The sequence below is a fragment of the Coregonus clupeaformis genome, chromosome 11 (assembly GCF_020615455.1).
Source record: "Coregonus clupeaformis isolate EN_2021a chromosome 11, ASM2061545v1, whole genome shotgun sequence".
Lineage (NCBI taxonomy): Eukaryota > Metazoa > Chordata > Actinopteri > Salmoniformes > Salmonidae > Coregonus > Coregonus clupeaformis.
Window position 1 is genome coordinate 41,738,135 of NC_059202.1, and position 21,626 is coordinate 41,759,760.

At 44.6% G+C, this 21,626-nt stretch overlaps 1 protein-coding gene across 1 annotated transcript in view; it reads left to right on the forward strand.

Annotated features, from left to right (window-relative positions):
• The window catches only part of LOC121555289 (leucine-rich repeat and immunoglobulin-like domain-containing nogo receptor-interacting protein 1), a 94,852-nt gene that overhangs the window by 64,368 nt on the left and 8,858 nt on the right, over nt 1–21,626 (forward strand). The window lies entirely within an intron of this gene.

Below are 21,626 nucleotides of genomic sequence, written 5' to 3' on the forward strand. Positions count from 1 at the left end.
AGGGCACACAACTTCTAGTAGGCTTATATTGAAGATATGGCAATTAGGAGTGGCAATATCGTCCGTTATTATCCTTAGTAATTTTCCATCCTGGTTGTCAGACCCTGGTGGCTTGTCATTGTTGATAGACAATTTTTTCACCTCTTCCACACTCACTTTACAGAATTCAAAAGTACAATGCTTGTCTTTCATAATTTGGTCAGATATTATTGGATGTGTAGTGTCAGCATTTGTTGCTGGCATGTTATGCCTAAGTTTGCTAATCTTGCCCATGAACAAATCAATAAAGTAGTTGGCAATATCAGTGGGTTTTATGATGAATGAGCCATCTGATTCAATGAATGATGGAGCCGAGTTTGCCTTTCCCCCCCAAAATGTCATTTAAGGTGCTCCAAAGCTTTGTACTGTAATTCTTTATATCATTTTTTTGTTTTAGTGTAGTTTATTTTTATTTTATTTAGTCACATGATTTCTCAATTTGTAGTACATTTGTCAATCGGTTGGGCTGCCAGACTTATTTGCCATACCTTTTGCCTGATCCCCCTCCACCATACAATTTTTCAATTCCTCATAATTCCAAGGGGATTTAACAGTTTTTACACACATTTTCTTAATGGGTGCATGCTTATTAGTAACTAGAATAAGCAATTTCATAAAAAGATGTCAAGTGCAGCATGTGGTTGGTCCTCATTACACACCAGCAAATATATTTTACATCATCAACATAAGAATCACTACACAACCTATTGGATGACCGCTTATACACTATATTAGGCCCAGCCTTTGGAACTCTGGTTTGCATAGATATGACTACTATATTGTGATCACTAAAACCTATGGATTTGGCTACTGCTTTAAAGCAAATTTCGTTCAGAATTAGTAAAGATTTGATCAATACATGTTGATTTCATTCCTGTGCCGTTTGAAACTACCCTGGTAGCTTGACTGACAACCTGAACCAGGTTGCAGGCACTGGTTACAGTTTAAAGCTTTTTCTTGAGAGGGCAGCTTCATGAAAGCCAGTCAATATTTAAATCACCCAGAAAATAAACTTCTGTTGATATCACATACAGTGGGGAGAACAAGTATTTGATACACTGCCGATTTTGCAGGTTTTCCTACTTACAAAGCATGTAGAGGTCTGTAATTTTTTATCATAGGTACACTTCAACTTTGAGAGACGGAATCTAAAACAAAAATCCAGAAAATCACATTGTATGATTTTTAAGTAATTAATTTGCATTTTATTGCATGACATAAGTTTTTGATCACCTACCAACCAGTAAGAATTGCGGCTCTCACAGACCTGTTAGTTTTTCTTTGAGAAGCCCTCCTGTTCTCCACTCATTACCTGTATCAACTGCACCTGTTTGAACTCGTTATCTGTATAAAAGACACCTGTCCACACACTCAATCAAACAGACTCCAACCTCTCCACAATGGCCAAGACCAGAGAGCTGTGTAAGGACATCAGGGATACAATTGTAGACCTGCACAAGGCTGGGATGGGCTACAGGACAATAGGCAAGCAGCTTGGTGAGAAGGCAACAACTGTTGGCGCAATTATTAGAAAATTGAAGAAGTTCAAGATGACGGTTAATCACCCTCGGTCTGGGGCTCCATGCAAGATCTGACCTCGTGGGGCATCATTGATCATGAGGAAGGTGAGGGATCAGCCCAGAACTACACGGCAGGACCTGGTCAATGACCTGAAGAGAGCTGGGACCCCAGTCTAAAAGAAAACCATTAGTAACACACTACGCCGTCATGGATTAAAATCCTGCAACGCACGCAAGGTCCACCTGCTCAAGCCAGCGCATGTCCAGGCCCGTCTGAAGTTTGCCAATGACCATCTGGATGATCCAGACGAGGAATGGGAGAAGGTCATGTGGTCTGATGAGACAAAAATAGAGCTTTTTGGTCTAGACTCCACTCGCTGTGTTTGGAGGAAGAAGAAGGATGAGTACAACCCCAAGTACACCATCCCAACCATGAAGCATGGAGGTGGAAACATCATTCTTTGGGGATGCTTTTCTGCAAAGGGGACAGGACGACTGCACCGTAATGAGGGGAGGATGGATGGGGCCATGTATCGCGAGATCTTGGCCAACAACCTCCTTCCCTCAGTAAGAGCATTGAAGATGGGTCGTGGCTGGGTCTTCCAGCATGACAACGACCCGACACACACAGCCAGGGCAACTAAGGAGTGGCTCCGTAAGAAGCATCTCAAGGTCCTGGAGTGGCCTAGCCAGTCTCCAGACCTGAACCCAATAGAAAATCTTTGTAGGGAGCTGAAAGTCCGTATTGCCCAGCGACAGCCCCGAAACCTGAAGGATCTGGAGAAGGTCTGTATGGAGGAGTGGGCCAAAATCCCTGCTGCAGTGTGTGCAAACCTCGTCAAGACCTACAGGAAACATATGATCTCTGTAATTGCAAACAAAGGTTTCTGTACCAAATTTTAAGTTCTGCTTTTCTGATGTATCAAATACTTATGTCATGCAATAAAATGCAAATTAATTACTTAAAAATCATACAATGTGATTTTCTGGATTTTTGTTTTAGATTCTGTCTCTCACAGTTGAAGTGTACCTATGATAAAAATTACAGACCTCTACATGCTTTGTAAGTAGGAAAACCTGCAAAATCGGCAGTGTATCAAATACTTGTTCTCCCCACTGTACATTATCCAGATACTGCCTGTTAGCACTTGGTGGTCTATAGAAGCTTCCCACAAAGGGATGACTAGGGATCTCTTGATATTGTGAAATAGACAATTTTTCTGTCCTGCTAAGCATTCAAAATGTTAACAAGTACTTTTGGGTGTCAGGGAAAATGTATGGAGTAAAATGTACATACATTTTATTTAGGAATGTAGTTAAGTAAAAGTAGTCAAAAATATAATAAGTAAAGTAAAGTACAGATACCCCAAAAGACGACTTAAGTGGTACTTTACACCACTGTTGAAAACCAGTTGCACCGCCGGCAGAGACAGAGGGGGGTACAGACAGCATTAGGCTGAGAAATAGTCAGTCGCTGGCAGAGGGTAGGTGAGCCAATGCCGGAGAAGCAGGGACAGGTCCAGTGGGGCCGGACAGAAAAGTAGTAGCAAGGCAAGGGAGCCAGAGCAGCTGTTGGCTGCCGGGAGTGCACTGCCGGCGTAGAGTAGACAGGGCAGTGAGAGCGGAGAAGGTGAGGGACGTGTGCCCGTGCCAAGTATTATAGAGGGGGGAGAGTGAAAGCCGGCCTGCTGTGCCGTCAGGGAGCGCTGTAGCTGGAGGGACTTACGCGGTGTTGGATGACAAGTCATAATCTGAGGCTGGGAGAGAAACCAGGTCCAGCGCTGGTTTGGGGGCCTGGGTCGAAGTCTGTGGTGTTGGAATGAATACATTGGAGGCAGCAGGGGATGTTGTCATGGTAGCCCTCGGTGGATGTGGTTCCGGCAGGAGGGGCAGCCATAGTCATCCAACTGGAAAGAGGGAAATGTAGTTTAGTGGGGGCACGAGAAAAATAAGGAAACAATCATGGCTGGAGAGAACCATGCCATTTCTAGAGAAGTCCAGTCTGCAGGATGAGATGTGGCCAATATATGGTGAATTTGCAACAAACTGATACTATGTTTTAAATACCATCATGTGGACTGTGGCACATGTGACCCTTGACAAGCTTTAACTAATGGCATAATGAAGAGTGCCAATAAGTTTTTATCAATTGCTCTTAACTTGAATGGAAATGAATATTGAATGTATTAAATGAAATGCTGTTCCGGCGATGGTTAAATAGCATTGACTCTAAAGCGATGGTTGGTGGCACGGCCTCATGGGTCCACCGAGGAGTGGGGCATGCGGCTTGCATGTGGCTGGGCGATGCACTGGTGCGTTTGGTGAAGCAGGACTGTGGATAGTCAGGAAATGTGCTCTGGAGAGCATGCTGGGAATAGACCGTGGAGCTGGCCAGCTTGGCAGAGAGGAAACATTGTGAAAGCAGGCAGCTTGCTGGTCCGTGATATGAGAGAAAGGAGGGATATAAAAAGACCCTGAAGACAGCAATTGAAAACAAAATTAAACTAAAGCATGGAACGCCAAGAGCCAACTGATTTCAACAGAGAGCAGAAGAGATGAACAGAATAGATTAGGGAACGAGACATGACGGGAGCGCGCTGCAACAAAAGACTACAATTAACTTGCTGAACAGAAAGCGCACGCACTGCAGAACAGAGGACTTCTAGTTTGGTCAGGTTTAAGTAGGGGGGCAATGACGAGTGAAGACAGGTGGGGAGGCTGATTAGCAATGAGTTGCAGCTGATGCTTCTTGAAGAGCTGCATTCAAGGCAACTAGTTATTGTTGCAAACAGGTGTGGAGGGAGGTTTGGCAATTAGTAGCAGCTGGTGCTTGTTGAGTTGCTAGGGAGCTGTGCTCAAGGCAACTAGTTAAAGTGGTTGCATTTAAGTCTGGTCCTCGCTCCTGAATTTTTGTTAATTCTTAACACCATTAAAATGATGCCCGGTCAAAGAAAATAAAAGATTGATGATTGTTTGAATGGGAAGTGTTCATTGATCATCCGTTTAGTAATGAGGTTTACTTGTTCGGGATAATAGGCTGTGAGTGAATTATATTGTGCAGATAATGGCTGCCACAACCTTGCCTGGGATAAAAGTAATGCCTCAGTGTTTCTTTGCACCATGCAGAAGGCCTGTGACTATGGTTGTAAGTCTGAAAGTGGCATTGTGGGCCTCTCCTTTTTGGGGTCTGACAGACAATAACAATAGTGCACTCCTATGTGAACCTTTTGCTATGGTTATATTAGAATGCATTCTTTAAGACTCAAGACGTGTGACTGCATATTCAAAAGAGCATTGGTTGACTCTGAAAAAGAGCAATTCTGGAGAATGGCAAAAGATTGTATAACGTTAATGTCAAATGATCCATGCTCATGGACATTCCATACATACTGAGAGAAGTAAGGTATCTTTAAACATAAGGGCTGCTGACTTGAGTCATCGACTTGCATCCTTGTCCCACCCTTAAAGCAGATGTGTGTCCTATATGGAGTAAGGTCTTTGTTTGATTGTATTGGTTGTAAGGTCAATTATTGCACATACTACAATGCTTACATTTCTTGCTATCTATAATGAAGAACCAACCTCTTCTGAGTAAGTCGCATATCATGGGTTTGTAAATTGGGTTTGCATACGGTGCATGATGCAATTGCTTATTGGACACTTTTACTTAATGGACAATTAGTTGTATGCAACCTATACAGTGTTTATTTTTCTGAAGTGTGACCAAAATCTATTCTATACCATAGTAGCAACATAACTATACTGAACAAAAATACAAAACGCAACACGCAACCATTTCAATGATTTCGCTGAGTTACAGTTCATATGTGACCGACCGGCTCGATTCGGTCTTATGAAGCAAAATTTGAAATGGTATTTTTTATATTGGATAAAAGTAGAGACTCAGAGCTAGAACATTTTATATCATACACTACAGTTGAGGAACAACGGGAAAGTAATTCTGCTTTGAAAGTTGATAAACTTGTAACCTCACTTTTGAGAAAGTTGCCCTTGAATGTTTTGGTACCTACTGGAGAGCTCTTCTTTGTCTACACCCATTCAGCATAGTTCACACCCTTTTAAGCTTTAGCCCCACCCATCTCTTTAAGGATTCACTTGTGAGGCTATGTACTAAACAATCAAAGATTTCAAGACTAAAGGCTGGTTTACACTACGGGTGTGTTCGTGAATTTAATATGGAGTGCCACTGTTGTCTTAGAGCGTTGTCAGATTGTCCGTTCGTAAATTCAGAGTGTTACGGTAACAGAGTGTTCAGAGTGCACACCGGATGCTCTGGCCGAGGAGTAGGGTTAATCTGAGCGTTCTGACCTAACAACAGCAGTCAAGCACCGAAGCTAACTGGCTAACGTTGGCTAGCTACTTCCAGACACAAATGAGATAATAGATCACTCTGACCATTTTACTCGCCATAGCAGAGCTGGTTAGGCTGTTTTTATGTTATTCAGAGCGTTGGTGACTGCAATTTAATTACGCTTTTTTGCCAATGTTTACTGACACTGGCCATATTCAACGGGTGTTGAGTGTTTGTAAATTCATCAGTTATTCTGCGCACTGGCACACTCAGACGAGACTGCTCTGAAATCGGAGTAGATAGCCAGAGCGAATTTACCAGCTACGTCTATCAACAGTTGTCGCAGTGACATCATAAACATTCTATTGAAATAGTTACTTGCATAGTGAAGTATTTTGTTTAGACATGTAGCTAGCAAGCTAAACAATGAACCATAATCCCAACTCATTACGTTACTAACCTGCATGAATCTGCAGGTAGCTAACCAACCAGGTTCAATGTTAGCTAGCTAGGCTATAACTAGCAATGCAAATGGCTCTGAGATACGAATAATATTACAACAAAGATCATACACATAATGTTATCTAGCTAGCTAGCCAGCCAGCTAACGTTTGCTAGCTAGCTAACAGTACTCTTTAACTTGAAATGAAAAACGACTTTCTGACAAAATTAGAAACGTGTAATATCTGAAAATGTAGCTAGCTAGACTCTCTTACCTGTATACATGGATGGACGCTTCTCCCTCTCTGTCACGGATGCCATGGTTGCCCTTAGTTTGAAGATGTAATCCGGAGACAGGTTTTTTATACAACAGCCTTCTGTGTGTTCTCTTTTCGACTCCATCTGCATATTTGCAATCAAACGCCAGAATTGTCTCCTTCTCCTTGGCTATCATACTCTAATTCCACTGATTTCAAAACTCAGTCCTCCAGACAGTGGAGAGCAATACTTATGCAGTTCTACTACATCTTTCAAAAAAGCCACATTAGAAAGGATTACCTACACATACTGACCATCTCATGTTATAGACAGAAGCGTGCTACATGGCAGACCAATCCGAACTCATCTCTCAGCATGTCCAGCCCACTCATTATCTCAGCCAATTATGGCTAGCGGGAAGGTTGCGGCCTTTTTCCTTGGCTAAACCAACTAGGCTCATAATTTAACAATTTGTATTCATATTTACAGATGGCATACAATTTTGTTATTAAAGCACATGAAAGTTCATGTTCCAGCTCCTGTGAAGTAGTGACGCGCGATATACGAGTAGTTTCCTGAAACGAGTCACATAAGGAAATCTGTCAATTAAAATATATTCATTAGGCTCTAATCTATTGATTTCATGACTGGGGAGGGGCGCAGCCATGGGTGGGCCTGGGTGAGCATAGGCCCACCCACTGGGTAGCCAGGCCCAGCCAATCAGAAGGAGTATTTCCCCACAAAAGGGCTTTATTACAGACAAAAATACTCCTCAGCAGCCCCCTCCCCCCCTCTGATGATCCCGCAGGTGAAGAAGCCAGATGTGGAGGTCCTGGGCTGGTGTGGTTACACGTGGTCTGCGGTTGTAAGGCCGGTTGCACGTACTGCCAAATTCTCTAAAACGACATTGGAGGCGGAGGCGGCTTATGGTAGAGAAATGAACATTCAATTCTCTGGCAACAGCTCTGGTGGACATTCCTGCAGTCAGCATGCCAATTGCACGCTCCCTCAAAACTTGAAACATCTGTGGCATTGTGTTGTGTGACAAAACTGCACATTTTAGAGTGGCCTTTTATTGTCCCTAGCACAAGGTGCACCTGTCTAATGATCATGCTATTTAATCAGCTTATTGATATGCCACACCTGTCAGGTGGATGGATTATCTTGAAAAACGATGAAATGCTCACTAACTAATTTGAGAGAAATTAATATTTTTGTGCAGATGGAACATTTCTGGGAACTTTTATTTCAGCTCATGAAACATGCGACCAGCACTTTATATTTTTGTTCAGTGTGGTTGTCATTTTGCTTGGTTGGTATTGTTATGAGCCCAATACCTAGACTTTGTTGTATGTGTTGCCACTGAGACAAAAAAGTCATGATATGCCTGCTTACTGCAAATGTGAAGGGAATGACTAATTACTTGGCCAAGCCTCTGTGGCCCCCACACTTTGAAACAGAATTCTGGAGAGCACCTCAGGGGCATTGTTACCATTACATTTACATTTTAGTCATTTAGCAGACGCTCTTATCCAGAGCAACTTACAGTTAGTGAGTGCATACATTTTCATACTGGCCCCCCGTGGGAAACGAAACCACAACCCTGGCGTTGCAAGCGCCATGCTCTACCAACTGAGCTACCACTCTGAATCCTCCCTGCTGAATAAGCAGCGGCAGCGGTGTGTGCATGCTCGGCCTACCGAAGGATCAAACACTCAGACAAGGTCACCGTCCATGTGAAATATGAGGCGAGGTAACCATTGAATCCATTTTTTAAAATGTATCCTTGGCTGTGCAGTTTTCATTTTCGTCGGTTTAGCAGCAAGTGGCACTAAGGAGCTCTGGAGGTCACCTGCTCCTTGGGAAACAGAAGAAGTGACTGAGTGTGGGGATGTTTGCGACTAGTAGTTTCAGAGAAAAAGGTTTGAGAGGGAGATTTTTCCGCCCTAAAACAAGTTGGTTCTCAGTGGGGAATGTGGCCTTATCGTACAAACACTGAACTGAGCTGAATGGTATTTCCGAGGTTGTGTTTTTCTATGCGAAAACCAGACCTCCCTCCTGGAACATTCTATGAGACTAAAGTAACTGGAAAAGCCAGTCCCCACAGCTCAGCAGGACTTCAATATTTCATCCGTAATCAAATCATTCTGGTCATCGCTCTTCCTCCCTGCCTCCTGACTTTGAAACTTCAATGTAGGGCAGATGCCACGTTTAATTGACTTGCGTTCACCTCCTTTTTTTGGTCAATTAATGTTTCGATTGGAAGACTGGAGTGTTTTTTTGGGTGATAGCCCTTAATGCTTCGACATACTCTGCTGCTACGCCTTTGAAAACAATGCACCATAACAATCCGTGGTTAATTCTGATTCTTTCAAAGAGTTTGGGAAGGAGGATAATGAGCTACTTCAGACATAATGAGGGAATCATGAGAGTAGAGATCCCACCTCCTCAGTATGAATGAACTCCCCACTCTCTGAGAAACAATTTGTCAATTAGGACCTGAGGGCTTGGGAGTAATGGAATATAGCTTTCTGCTATAGTCTAGAACAGCCATCATTGGTAGATCTTAACTGTGCACTGGCAGTGTCACCCATTGGAGTGCTATTGTTGCTCTACTGGGAAGACATCAGACAAAGCCCTTTGAGGCCAAGGGTGAAGTTAGACTAGTTTGTGGATTACTCAGTGATTGAAAAGCTCTGAATCCTTACCAATGTGTCAGAAATGTAGTCAGTGTGATGTGCTGTGTATACTAAGGCATTTCAGGTCAGCATGCAAATTCAGGTGCTTAGTGAGATGCAGCAGGACAAACACTGAGCCATAGTGTTCTTTACACATTACTATCCTACTAAGCAATTGGGATAGACGTGTTTTTCTCAGAGCTCCAAAAGCTTCCAGCAAAGAGGTGAAACAGTTTGCCTGTCTTCTATGAAACAGATGTTCACGCAATTCAAAATACTTCCGGGCTACGCATAAAAACAGAGTTTTCAGCGTTATTGGGCCTCAGTAAAATCTAATCAAATTGTATTTGTCACATACACGTGTTTAGCAGATGTTATAGCGGGTGTAGCGAAATGCTTGTGCTTCTAGCTCCAACAGTGCAGTAATATCTAACAAGTAATATCTAACAATTTCACAACATATACCTAATACACACAAAACTAGTAAGGAATGGAATTTTAGAAAATATACACATATGGACAAGCAATGACAGAACGGCATGGACTAAGATACAGTAGAATGTTATAGAATAGAATGCAGTATATACACATATGAGATGAGTAGTGCAAGATATGTAAACATTATTAAAGTGACTAGTGTTCCATTTCTTAAAGTGGCCAGTGATTTCAATAGGCAGCAGCAACCTCTAATGTGCTAGTGATGTGGAGGTGTTGGGGCTCCGACCTTGCTGGAGTTGAGGTTCAGGTGGGATGTGTGTGTCGACAGGCTGAGTGTGTCGGTGGGGAACAGCTGGCCGCCATTGGAATTCTGAACCTTGTTGCACTGACAGGCTTCTTTCCGCAGGATTAAAGATTTGCAACCTATCTGTTTGGTGTCAACTCAAATCTAAGCCTTGCCATATCACAGGCGGTCAGAGCTGCCCCACCACTTGGCTGAGCGTCACAATGACAAGGGGGTCACCTTTGCCTTGAGATTTAGTCGGAGAAGTGAGTAGACTTAGGAGCCGGCCAAATGCCAGATAGATTGTCTTAGCTATGTACATTCATACAACAAAGTTAACTACACGAATGCACAATTTCGATAAGAGCTACCAAAAACTAACAACCACTCAGTTTCTCAGGTCTTGTTCATTCTTTCCCATTCTGTCTTCAGGCTGAATATCCATTGCAACATTACTGTTTACATGAAAAATGGGTTCCTTTGCTAAACCAGCATTGGACTACTTACAAGAAACAAAGAGAAGCAATTGAAATAGTGGGAAAAAAAGGGCATTCCCTTCAAATTAATTTGTCAATCCTTCTACATACATTGCAGACACATATTTAGCAGATGTTATCGCAGGTGCAGCGAAATGCATATGTTTCTAGCTCGCATCGGTGCAGTATACCTAATACACACAAATCCCTAAATTTTTCATAATTACATTAAGAAATATCAGAACGAGCAACGTCAGAGTCTGGAATATAAATATACTGTATATACACAGTGGACAAAACATTAGGAACACCTTCCTAATATTGAATTGTACCCCCTTTTGCCCTCAGAACAGCCTCAATCCGTCAGGGCAAGGACTCTACAAGGTGTCAAAAGCATTCCACAGGGTCCATGTTGACTCAAATGCTTCCCACAGTTGTGTCAAATTGGCTGGATATCCTTTGGGTGATGGACCATTCTTGATACACACGAGAAACTGAGCATGAAAAACCAGCAGCGTTGCAGTTCTTGACACACTCAAACCGGTGCGCCCGGCACCAACTACCATACCCCTTTCAATGGCACTTAAATGTTTTGTCTTGACCAGAGCAAGGGTTCCTATGGTTTTGTAAACCCAGTGTATATGTACAGTATATAATGGTGTATAGACAGTATGAACAGTATATGAATAGGAAAGGTGTGTACAGCAGGAGTTACAGTGAGGGAAAAAAGTATTTGATCCCCTGCTGATTTTGTAAGTTTGCCCACTGACAAAGAAATGATCAGTCTATAATTTTAATGGTAGGTTTATTTGAACAGTGAGAGACAGAATAGCAACAAAAGAATCCATAATGCGGTCAAAATCTAGATTAAATCATTTCATTATAGCGCCTGATCTTCCGAGACTCATTTGAAAGACTAAAAGCTCCATTGTATCAGCAAAAAACATTATCTGCTTAATTTTGTTCAAATAAAATGAGAGCACTTTCACTACAGTGTTTCTATCATTTTCAAGACATTTTGTAATACGGACATGCAGGCAGCTGATTCTCTATGGCTAGTATATACAGTGAGGGAAAAATTTATTTGATCCCCTGCTGATTTTGTATGTTTGCCCACTGACAAAGAAATGATCAGTCTATAATTTTAATGGTAGGTTTATTTGAACAGTGAGAGAGAGAATAACAACAAATATATCCAGAAAAACGCATGTCAAAAAAGTTATCAATTGATTTGCATTTTAATGAGGGAAATAAGTATTTGACCCCTTCTCAATCAGAAAGATTTCTGGCTCCCAGGTGTCTTTTATACAGGTATCGAGCTGAGATTAGGAGCACACTCTTAAAGGGAGTGCTCCTAATCTCAGCTTGTTACCTGTATATAAGACACCTGTCCACAGAAGCAATCAATCAATCAGATTCCAAACTCTCCACCATGGCCATGACCAAAGAGCTTTCCAAGGATGTCAGGGACAAGATTGTAGACCTACACAAGGCTGGAATGGGCTACAAGACCATCGCCAAGCAGCTTGGTGAGAAGGTGACAACAGTTGGTGCAATTATTCGCAAATGGAAGAAACACAAAATAACTGTCAATCTCCCTTGGCCTGGGGCTCCATGCAAGATCTCACCTCGTGGAGTTGCAATGATCATGAGAACGGTGAGGAATCAGCCCAGAACTACACGGGAGGATCTTGTCAATGATCTCAAGGCAGCTGGGACCATAGTCACCAAGAAAACAATTGGTAACACACTGTGCCGTGAAGGACTGAAATCATGCAGCGCCCGCAAGGTCCCCCTGCTCAAGAAAGCACATATACAGGGCCGTCTGAAGTTTGCCAATGAACATCTGAATGATTCAGAGGAGAACTGGGTGAAAGTGTTGTAGTCAGATGAGACCAAAATGGAGCTCTTTGGCATCAACTCAACTCGCCGTGTTTGGAGGAGGAGGAATGCTGCCTTTGACCGCAAGAACACCATCCCCACCATCAAACATGGAGGTGGAAACATTATGCTTTGGGGGTGTTTTTCTGCACTGACCTATACACAATACCCCATCGTGTCAAAGTGAAATTATGTTTTTGGAAATTTCTACAAATTAATAAAAAATTAGAAGCTCAAATGTCTTGAGTCAATCAGAATTCAACCCCTTTGTTATGGCAAGCCTAAATAAGTTCAGGAGTAAAAATGTACTTAACAAGTGACATAATAAGTTGCATGGACTCACTCTGTGTGCAATAATAGTGTTTAACATGATTATTTTAATGACTACCTAATCTCTGTACCCCACACATACAGATAATTGTAAGGTCCCTCAGTCGAGCAGTGAATTTCAAACACAGATGCAACAACAAAGACCAGGGAGGTTCTCCAAAGACCAAGGAGGGTTTCCAATTTGACCATGAGGCCAATGGTGACTTTAAAACAGTTACAGAGTTTAATGGCTGTGATAGGAGATAACTGAGGATGGATCAACAACATTGTAGTTACTCCACAATACTAACCTAATTGACAGAGTGAAAAGAAGGAAGCCTTTACAGAATAAAAATATTCAAAAACATAAATCCTGTTTGCAACAAGGCAAAGCAATTAATTTGAAAAGCAATTAACTTTTTGTCCTGAATACAATGTGTTACGTTTTGGGCAAATCCAATACAACACGACTGAGTACCACTCTCCATATTTTCAATCATGGTGGTGACTGCATCGTGTTATGGGTATGCTTGTAATTGTTAAGGACTGGGAAGTGTTTCAGGAGAGGAAAACCTGGTTCAGTCTGCTTTCCACCAAACAATGGGAGATTAATTCAACTTTCAGCAGGACAATAACTTAAAACACAAGGCCAAATCTACAATGGAGTTGCTTATAAAGAAAACAGTGAATGTTTAAGTGGCCGAGTTACAGTTTACTTAAATCTGATTGAAAATCTATGGCAAGACCTGAAAATGACTGTGTACACTGAACAAAAATATAAAACACAACATGCAACAATGTCAAAGATTTGACTCAGTTTCAGTTCATAAAATTGTTTTATTATCCAGAGCGACTTACAGTTAGTGAGTGCATACATTATATATATATATGCATATATATATATATTTTTTTTCATACTGCCCCCCCGTGGGAAACGAACCCACAACCCTGGCGTTGCAAACACCATGCCGGCCATTCCCTTCCCTACCCTGGGACAATTCTGCGCCGCCACATGGGTCTCCCGATCGCGGCCGGCTACAACAGAGCCTGGATTCGAACCAGGATATCTAATGGCACAGCTAGCACTGCAATGCAGTGCCTTAGACCACTGCACCACTCGGGTGGCCTAATGAAATGAATTCATTAGGCACTAATTTAAGGATGTCACATAATTGGGAATACAGATATGCATATGTTGGTCACAGATACCAAAACAAATAAATGTAATGGTGTGGATCAGAAAACCAGTCAGTATCTGGTGTGACCCCCGTTTGCCTCATGCAGTGTGACACATCTCCTTCGCATATATAGTTGACCAGGCTGTTGATTGTGGCCTGTGGAGTATTGTCTCACTCCTCTTCAATGGCTGTGCGAAGTTGCTGGATACTGGCGGGAACTGGAACACGATGTCGTAAACATCGATCCAGAGCATCCCAAACAAGCTCAATGGGTGACATGTCTGGTGAGTATGCAGGCCATGGAAGAACTGGGACATTTTCAACTTCCAGGAATTGTGTACATAACTTTGCACCCTGCGGCCGTACATCATCTCATCACGGTATGTCTTTGCATTCGATGAAATGATGAAATGCAAATTGTGTACTATAACCCCTCTGCCACCATGGGAGCAATCGGTTCACAATGTTGACATCAGTACAACGCTCGCCCACACAACGCCATAAAGGCTGTCTGCCATTGTCACGCTCTGGCTCCGGGACTTTGTATGTTGAGCCAGGGTGTGTTCGTTTCGTTGTGTTCTGTTTGGTTTGGGTGTTCTAGGTTGTCTGTTTCTATGTTTGCCTGTGTGACTCCCAATCAGAGGCAACGAGTGTCAGCTGTCGGCTGGTTGTCTCTGATTGGGAGCCATATTTAAAATGTATGTTTTCCCTTGGGTGTTGTGGGTTTTTGTTCCTTTACGGTCATTGTTACTGTGGACTTCACGAGTCGTCTATTGTTTTGGTTTTCGTGCTTTATTTAATAAAGTCAATCATGTTCGCTCAACACGCTGCGTATTGGTCTACTTCGCTACCAGACGTTCGTGACAGAAAAACCCACCATAAAAGGACCAAGCAGCGTGTCCAGGAAAAGGCAGCCTGGTCATGGGAGGAGATATTGGACGGGAAAGGATCCTGGACCTGGGAGGAAATCCTGGCCGGGATGGATCGCCGGCCATGGAGTGAGACGGTGGAGAGGCAACGGAGAGAGGAGCAGCGGCGTCAGCAGGGTCAACGTCGGACAGGCGAGAGGCAACCCCAACATTTTTTTAGGGGGGGGCACACGGCAGGGACGACGAGGGAGCAGGAGGTAGTGTTGCAGAGGATGGAGCATTTGGAGGCGATAAGGGAAAGGGTGAGAGAGGAGGCACGGCGAGAGGAACTCGGTAGGCAGCTGAGGGAGCGGGGGGTTATGACGAAACCCAGTCCCGCTCCTCACACCAAGCAAGTGGTGTGCGTCACCAGTCCGGTCCGGCCCGTTCCTGTTTCCCGCACTAAGTGTAAGGTGCACGCCGCCAGCCCAGCCCGGCATGTTCCTGCCCCTCACACCAAGCAAGTGGTGTGCGTCACCAGCCAGGTCCGGCCCGTTCCTGCTTCCCGCACTAAGTGTAAGGTGCACGCCGTCAGCCCAGCCCGGCCTGTTCCTGCTCCACGCACCAAGCCTACGGTGTGCGTCACCAGCCCAGCCCGGCCTGTTCCTGCTCCACGCACCAAACCTACGGTGTGCGTCGCCAGCCCAGCCCGGCCTGTTCCTGTTCCACGCACCAGGCCTACGGTGTGCGTCATCAGCCCAGCCCGGCCGGTCCCTGCTCCACGCACCAGGCCTACGGTGTGCGTCGCCAGCCCAGCCCGGCCTGTCCCTGCTCCACGCACCAAGCCTACGGTGTGCGTCGCCAGCCCAGTCCGGCCAGTTGCTGCTCCATGCACCAAGCCTACGGTGTGCGTCGACAGCCCAGCCCGGCCTGTCCCTGCTCCACGCACCAAGCCTACGGGGTGTGTCGCCAGCCCAGTCCGGCCTGTCCCTGCTCCACGCACCAAGCCTACGGTGTGCGTCGCCAGCCCGGTCCGGCCTGTTCCTGCCACTCGCACCAAACCTACGGTGCGCGTCGCCAGCCCGACCCGGCCTGTTCCTGTTCCACGCACCAAGCCTACGGTGTGCGTCATCAGCCCAGCCCGGCCGGTCCCTGCTCCACGCACCAGGCCTACGGTGTGCGTCGCCAGCCCAGCCCGGCCTGTCCCTGCTCCACGCACCAAGCCCACGGTGTGCGTCGCCAGCCCGGTCCGGCCTGTTCCTGCCACTCGCACCAAACCTACGGTGCGCGTCGCCAGCCCGACCCGGCCTGTTCCTGCCACTCGCACCAAGCCTGGGGTGCGAGTCGTCAGCCTGGTCCAGCTCGTTCCTGCTACTCGCACCAAGCCAAGGGTGCGAGTCGTCAGCCTGTTCCAGCCCATTCCTGCTACTCGCACCAAGCCAAGGATGCGAGTCGTCAGCCTGGTGAGGTCCGTTCCGGCTCCACGCACCAAGCCAAGGGTGCGTATCGTCAGCCAGGTCCGGTCCGTTCCTGCCTCACGCGCCAAGCCAGGGGTGCGCGTCGTCAGTCCGGTGCCTGATCAGGTCAGCTACTCCACTACGGAGTTTGAGCAATCCGCTCCGTCTATGTCCTTTCCAGATCCAGCCAGCGGGGTCAGACCGGACCGGGGGCGCTACGGGGGGATTGTGGAAGGGTGGTGGTCAAGCCCGGAGCCGGAGCCGCCTCCGAGGAGTAATGCCCACCCAGCCCTCCCCTGTTTGGGGTTTTGAGGCGCGGTCGCAGTCCGCGCCTTTAGGGGGGGGTACTGTCACGCTCTGGCTCCGGGACTTTGTATGTTGAGCCAGGGTGTGTTCGTTTCGTTGTGTTCTGTTTGGTTTGGGTGTTCTAGGTTGTCTGTTTCTATGTTTGCCTGTGTGACTCCCAATCAGAGGCAACGAGTGTCAGCTGTCGGCTGGTTGTCTCTGATTGGGAGCCATATTTAAACTGTATGTTTTCCCTTGGGTGTTGTGGGTTTTTGTTCCTTTACGGTCATTGTTACTGTGGACTTCACGAGTCGTCTATTGTTTTGGTTTTCGTGCTTTATTTAATAAAGTCAATCATGTTCGCTCAACACGCTGCGTATTGGTCTACTTCGCTACCAGACGTTCGTGACAGCCATCTGCCCGGTACAGTTGAAACTGGGATTCATCCATGAAGAACACACTTCTCCAGCATGCCAGTGGCCATCGAAGGTGAGCTTTTGCCCACTGAAGTTGGTTACGACGCCGAACTGTAGTCAGGTCAAGACCCTGGTTTGGACGACGAGCATGCAGATGAGCTTCCCAAGTTGGCCGGTTGGACGTAATGCCAAATTGTGCAAAATGACGTTGGAGGCATCGTATGGTAGATGAATTAACATACAATTCTCTGGCAACAGCTCTGGTGGACATTCCTGCAGTCAGCATGCCAATTGCACTCTCCATCAAAACTTGATATATCTGTGGCAAAACTGCACATTTTAGAGTGGTCGTTTGTCACCAGCACAAGGTGCACCTGTGTAATGATCATGCTGTTTAATCAGCTTCTTGATATGCCACCCCTGTCCGGTGGATGGATTATCCTGGCAATGAAGAAATGCTCACTAACAGGGATGTAAACAAATTTGTGCACAACATTTGAGAGAAATAATCTTTTTGTGCGTGTTTAACATTTCTGGGATCTTTTTATTTCAGCTCATGAAACATGGGACCAGTACTTTACATGCTACGTTTATATTTTAGTTCAAAATACAGTGGCTTGCGAAAGTATTCACCCCCCTTGGCATTTTTCCTATTTAGTTGCCTTACAACCTGGAATTAAATTGATTTTTTGTGGGTTTGTATCATTAGATTTACACAATATGCCTACCACTTTGAAGATGCAACATATTTTTTATTGTGAAACAAACAAAAAAGAAGACAAAACAGAACTTGAGCATGCATAACTATTCACCCACCCAAAGTCAATACTTTGTAGAGGCAACTTTTGCAGCAATTACAGCTGCAAGTCTCTTGGGGTATGTCTATAAGCTTGGCACATCTAGCCACTGGGATTTTTGCCCATTCTTCAAGGCAAAACTGCTCCAGCTCCTTCAAGTTGGATGGGTTCTGCTGGTGTACAGCAATATTTAAGTCATACCACAGATTCTCAATTGGATTGAGGCCTGGGCTTTGACTAGGACATTCAAAGACATTTAAATGTTTCCCCTTAAACCACTCGAGTGTTGCTTTAGCAGTATACTTAGGGTCATTGTCCTGCTGGAAAGTGAACCTCCATCCCAGTCTCAAATCTCTGGAAGACTGAAACAGGTTTTCCTCAAAAATTTCCCTCTATTTAGCGCCATCCATCATTTCCAAGTCCCTGCCGATGAAAAACATCCCCACAGCATGATGCTGCCACCACTATGCTTCACTGTGGGGATGGTGTTCTCGGGGTGATGAGAGGTGTTGGGTTTGCACCAGACATAGTGTTTTCCTTGAAGGCCAAAAAGCTCAATTTTAGTCTCATCTGACCAGAGTACCTTCTTCCATATGTTTGGGGAGTCTCCCACATGGCTTTTGGCGAACACCAAACGTGTTTGCTTATTTTTTACTTTTAGTAATGGGCTTTTTTCTGGACACTCTTCCGTAAAGCCCAGCTCTGTGGATTGTATGGCTTGAAGTGGTCCTATAGACAGATACTCCAATCTCTGCTGTGGAGCTTTGCAGCTCCTTCAGGGTTATCTTTGGGCTCTTTTTTGCCTCTCTGATTAATGCCCTCCTTGCCTGGTCTGTAAGTTTTGGTGGGCGGCCCTCTCTTGGCAGGTTTGTTGTGGTGCCATGTTCTTTCAATTTTTTTATAATAGATTTAATGGTGCTCCATGGGATGTTCAAAGTGTCAGATATGTTTTTATAACCCAACCCTGATCTGTACTTCTCCACAACTTTGCCACTGACCTGTTTGGAGAGCTCCTTGGTCTTCATGGTGCCGCTTGCTTGGTGGTGCCCCTTGCTTAGTGGCGTTGCACACTCTGGGGCCATTCAGAACATATACATATAAATACACACACACACACACACACACACACACACACACACACACACACACACACTGAGATCATCTGACAGATCATGTGACACTTAGATTGCACACAGGTGGACTTTATTTAACTATTTATGTGACTTCTGAAGGTAATTGGTTGCACCAGATCTTATTTAGGGGCTTCATAGCAAAGGGGGTGAATATATACAGTGAGGGAAAAAAGTAGTTGAAACCCTTGTTGGCAATCACAGAGGTCAGACGTTTCTTGTAGTTGGCCACCAGGTTTGTAAAATCTCAGGAGGGATTCATTAAGGTTTTGAGCCTGACATTTGGCAATGCCAACCTTCAGCTTCCTCCACAGATTTTCTATGGGATTAAGGTCTGGAGACTGGCTAGGCCACTCCAGGACCTTAATGTGCTTCTTCTTGAGCCACTCCTTTGTTGCCTTGGCCGTGTGTTTTGGGTCATTGTCATGCTGGAATACCCATCCACGACCCATTTTCAATGCCCTGGCTGAGGGAAGGAGGCTCTCACACAAGATTTGACGGTACATGGCCCGTCCATCGTCCCTTTGATGCGGTGAAGTTGTCCTGTCCCCTTAGCAGAAAAACACCCCCAAAGCATAATGTTTCCACCTCCATGTTTGACGGTGGGGATGGTGTTCTTGGGGTCATAGGCAGCATTCCTCCTCCTCCAAACATGGCGAGTTGAGTTGATGCCAACGAGCTCGATTTTGGTCTCATCTGACCACAACACTTTCACCCAGTTCTCCTCTGAATCATTCAGATGTTCATTGGCAAACTTCAGACGGGCCTGTATATGTGCTTTCTTGAGCAGGGGGACCTTGCGGGCGCTGCAGGATTTCACTCTTTCACGGCGTAGTGTGTAACCAATTGTTTTCTTGGTGACTATGGTCCCAGCTGCATTGAGATCATTGACAAGGTCCTCCCGTGGAGTACTGGGATGATTCCTCACCGTTCTCATGATCATTGCAACCACGAGGTGAGATCTTGCATGGAGCCCCAGGCCGAGGGAGATTGACAGTTCTTTTGTGTTTCTTCCATTTGCGAATAATCTTACCAACTGTTGTCAGCTTCTCACCAAGCTGCTTGGCGATGGTCTTGTAGCCCATTCCAGCCTTGTGTAGGTCTACAATCTTGTCCCTGACATCCTTGGAGAGCTCTTTGGTCTTGACCATGGTGGAGAGTTTGGAATCGGATTGATTGATTGCTTCTGTGGACAGGTGTCTTTTATACAGGTAACAAACTGAGATTAGGAGCACTCCCTTTAAGAGTGTGCTCCTAATCTCAGCTCCTTACCTGTATAAAAGACACCTGGGAGCCAGAAATCTTTCTGATTGAGAGGGGGTTAATTACTTATTTCCCTCATTAAAATGCAAATCAATTTATAACATTTTTGACATGCGTTTTTCTGGATTTATTTGTTGTTATTCTGTCTCTCACTGTTCAAATAAACCTACCATTAAAATTATAGACTGATCATTTCTTTGTCAGTGGGCAAACTTACAAAATCAGCAGGGGATCAAATAAATGTTTCCCTCACTGTATATACTAGCCATAGAGAATCAGCTGCCTGCATGTACGTATTACAAAACGTCTTGAAAACGATAGAAACACTGTAGTGAAAGTGCTCTCATTTTATTTGAACAAAATTAAGCAGATAATGTTTTTTGCTGATATAATGGAGCTTTTAGTCTTTCAAATGAGCCTCGGAAGATCAGGGGCTATAATGCAATGATTTAATCTAGATTTTGACCGCAGTGTTGTGGTAAAGGACTACCCGTGATCATTACCATGCTAATACCCTACTATGGTCTAGAAAGTTGCAGTTATGGAGCTTTAACAGCAGGGAATTACAGTTGATCGCTTCATTGATTAGGTTTTGGTGTCAATGATAATGGTGTGTTGGACATAATAGCATCTCTGAGCACGATATCCAATGTGTAATAGGCACACACTGCAAAGGCAAAAAAGATGGAGCGGAAAATAGGGATTGGCAGCTGCGCTTCTTCTTTTCCCCTGTCAGGTGTTCCACCAGCTACTCAAGCCTCCATCCTGTATATGGCCCCCTCCTCAGACAGCATTAACTTGATCAATTTAGGTTTCACTAGGTATAGACCTTCAACATAGCAGTTTTAAAGATTTTATTAAAAGAGAAAGGGGAGTTGAGGTGAAGGAGGGAGCAAGACGCTCGAGGTAGGTAGAGGTGTGGTTGTCCGTAGGACGATGAAGAGCGGGCACTCTTGGTGGAGGGGCGGGGTTGTCCATAGGATGATGAAATGCAGGCGTTCTTAGTGGAGGAGTGTGGTTGTCCGTAGGAAAGGTGTGGTTATCTGAAGTGCTGGTGGAGCAGGCTGTGGCGTAGTGATTCGTGGAGGAGTGGTCAAGGAAAAGTGATGGGATCGGGACTCTGGGTGCAAAAAGTAACTGCCTAACTCATTATTAAAGAAATTGGCTACTCAAACATCTCCAACAGTCAGTAGAACTCAAATCTTAAAAAGTAGTACTAACTCATTTGTTTTAGAGTACTGTTAACAAATATTAGGTAATTGTGTAAATAACGTCATTTATTTGTGTCCTGCTAAATCTAAAGTTGAGTTTCTGGAAGTTATGATTATTGAATATTTTAAAGTCAATCTAACATTTATTAACCCTTTGACGCGTACAATCACATATTTGTGATCATTGTTGAGTGGTCCCTGCAGCGTACCATCGCAAATATGTGATCGGAACAGTAGCAACAGAAGGTATGATACAACAAACACGTCTAAACAGTATTGTTGTCTGAAAAGCATCTAAACAATGTTTTGTACTGATGGGAAATAAAGGTCTTCACAACTTAATTCCTAAATTTCACCTTTTTTTGTTAAAGATAAATGCGAACTTTATCATCCAAACATCACACGG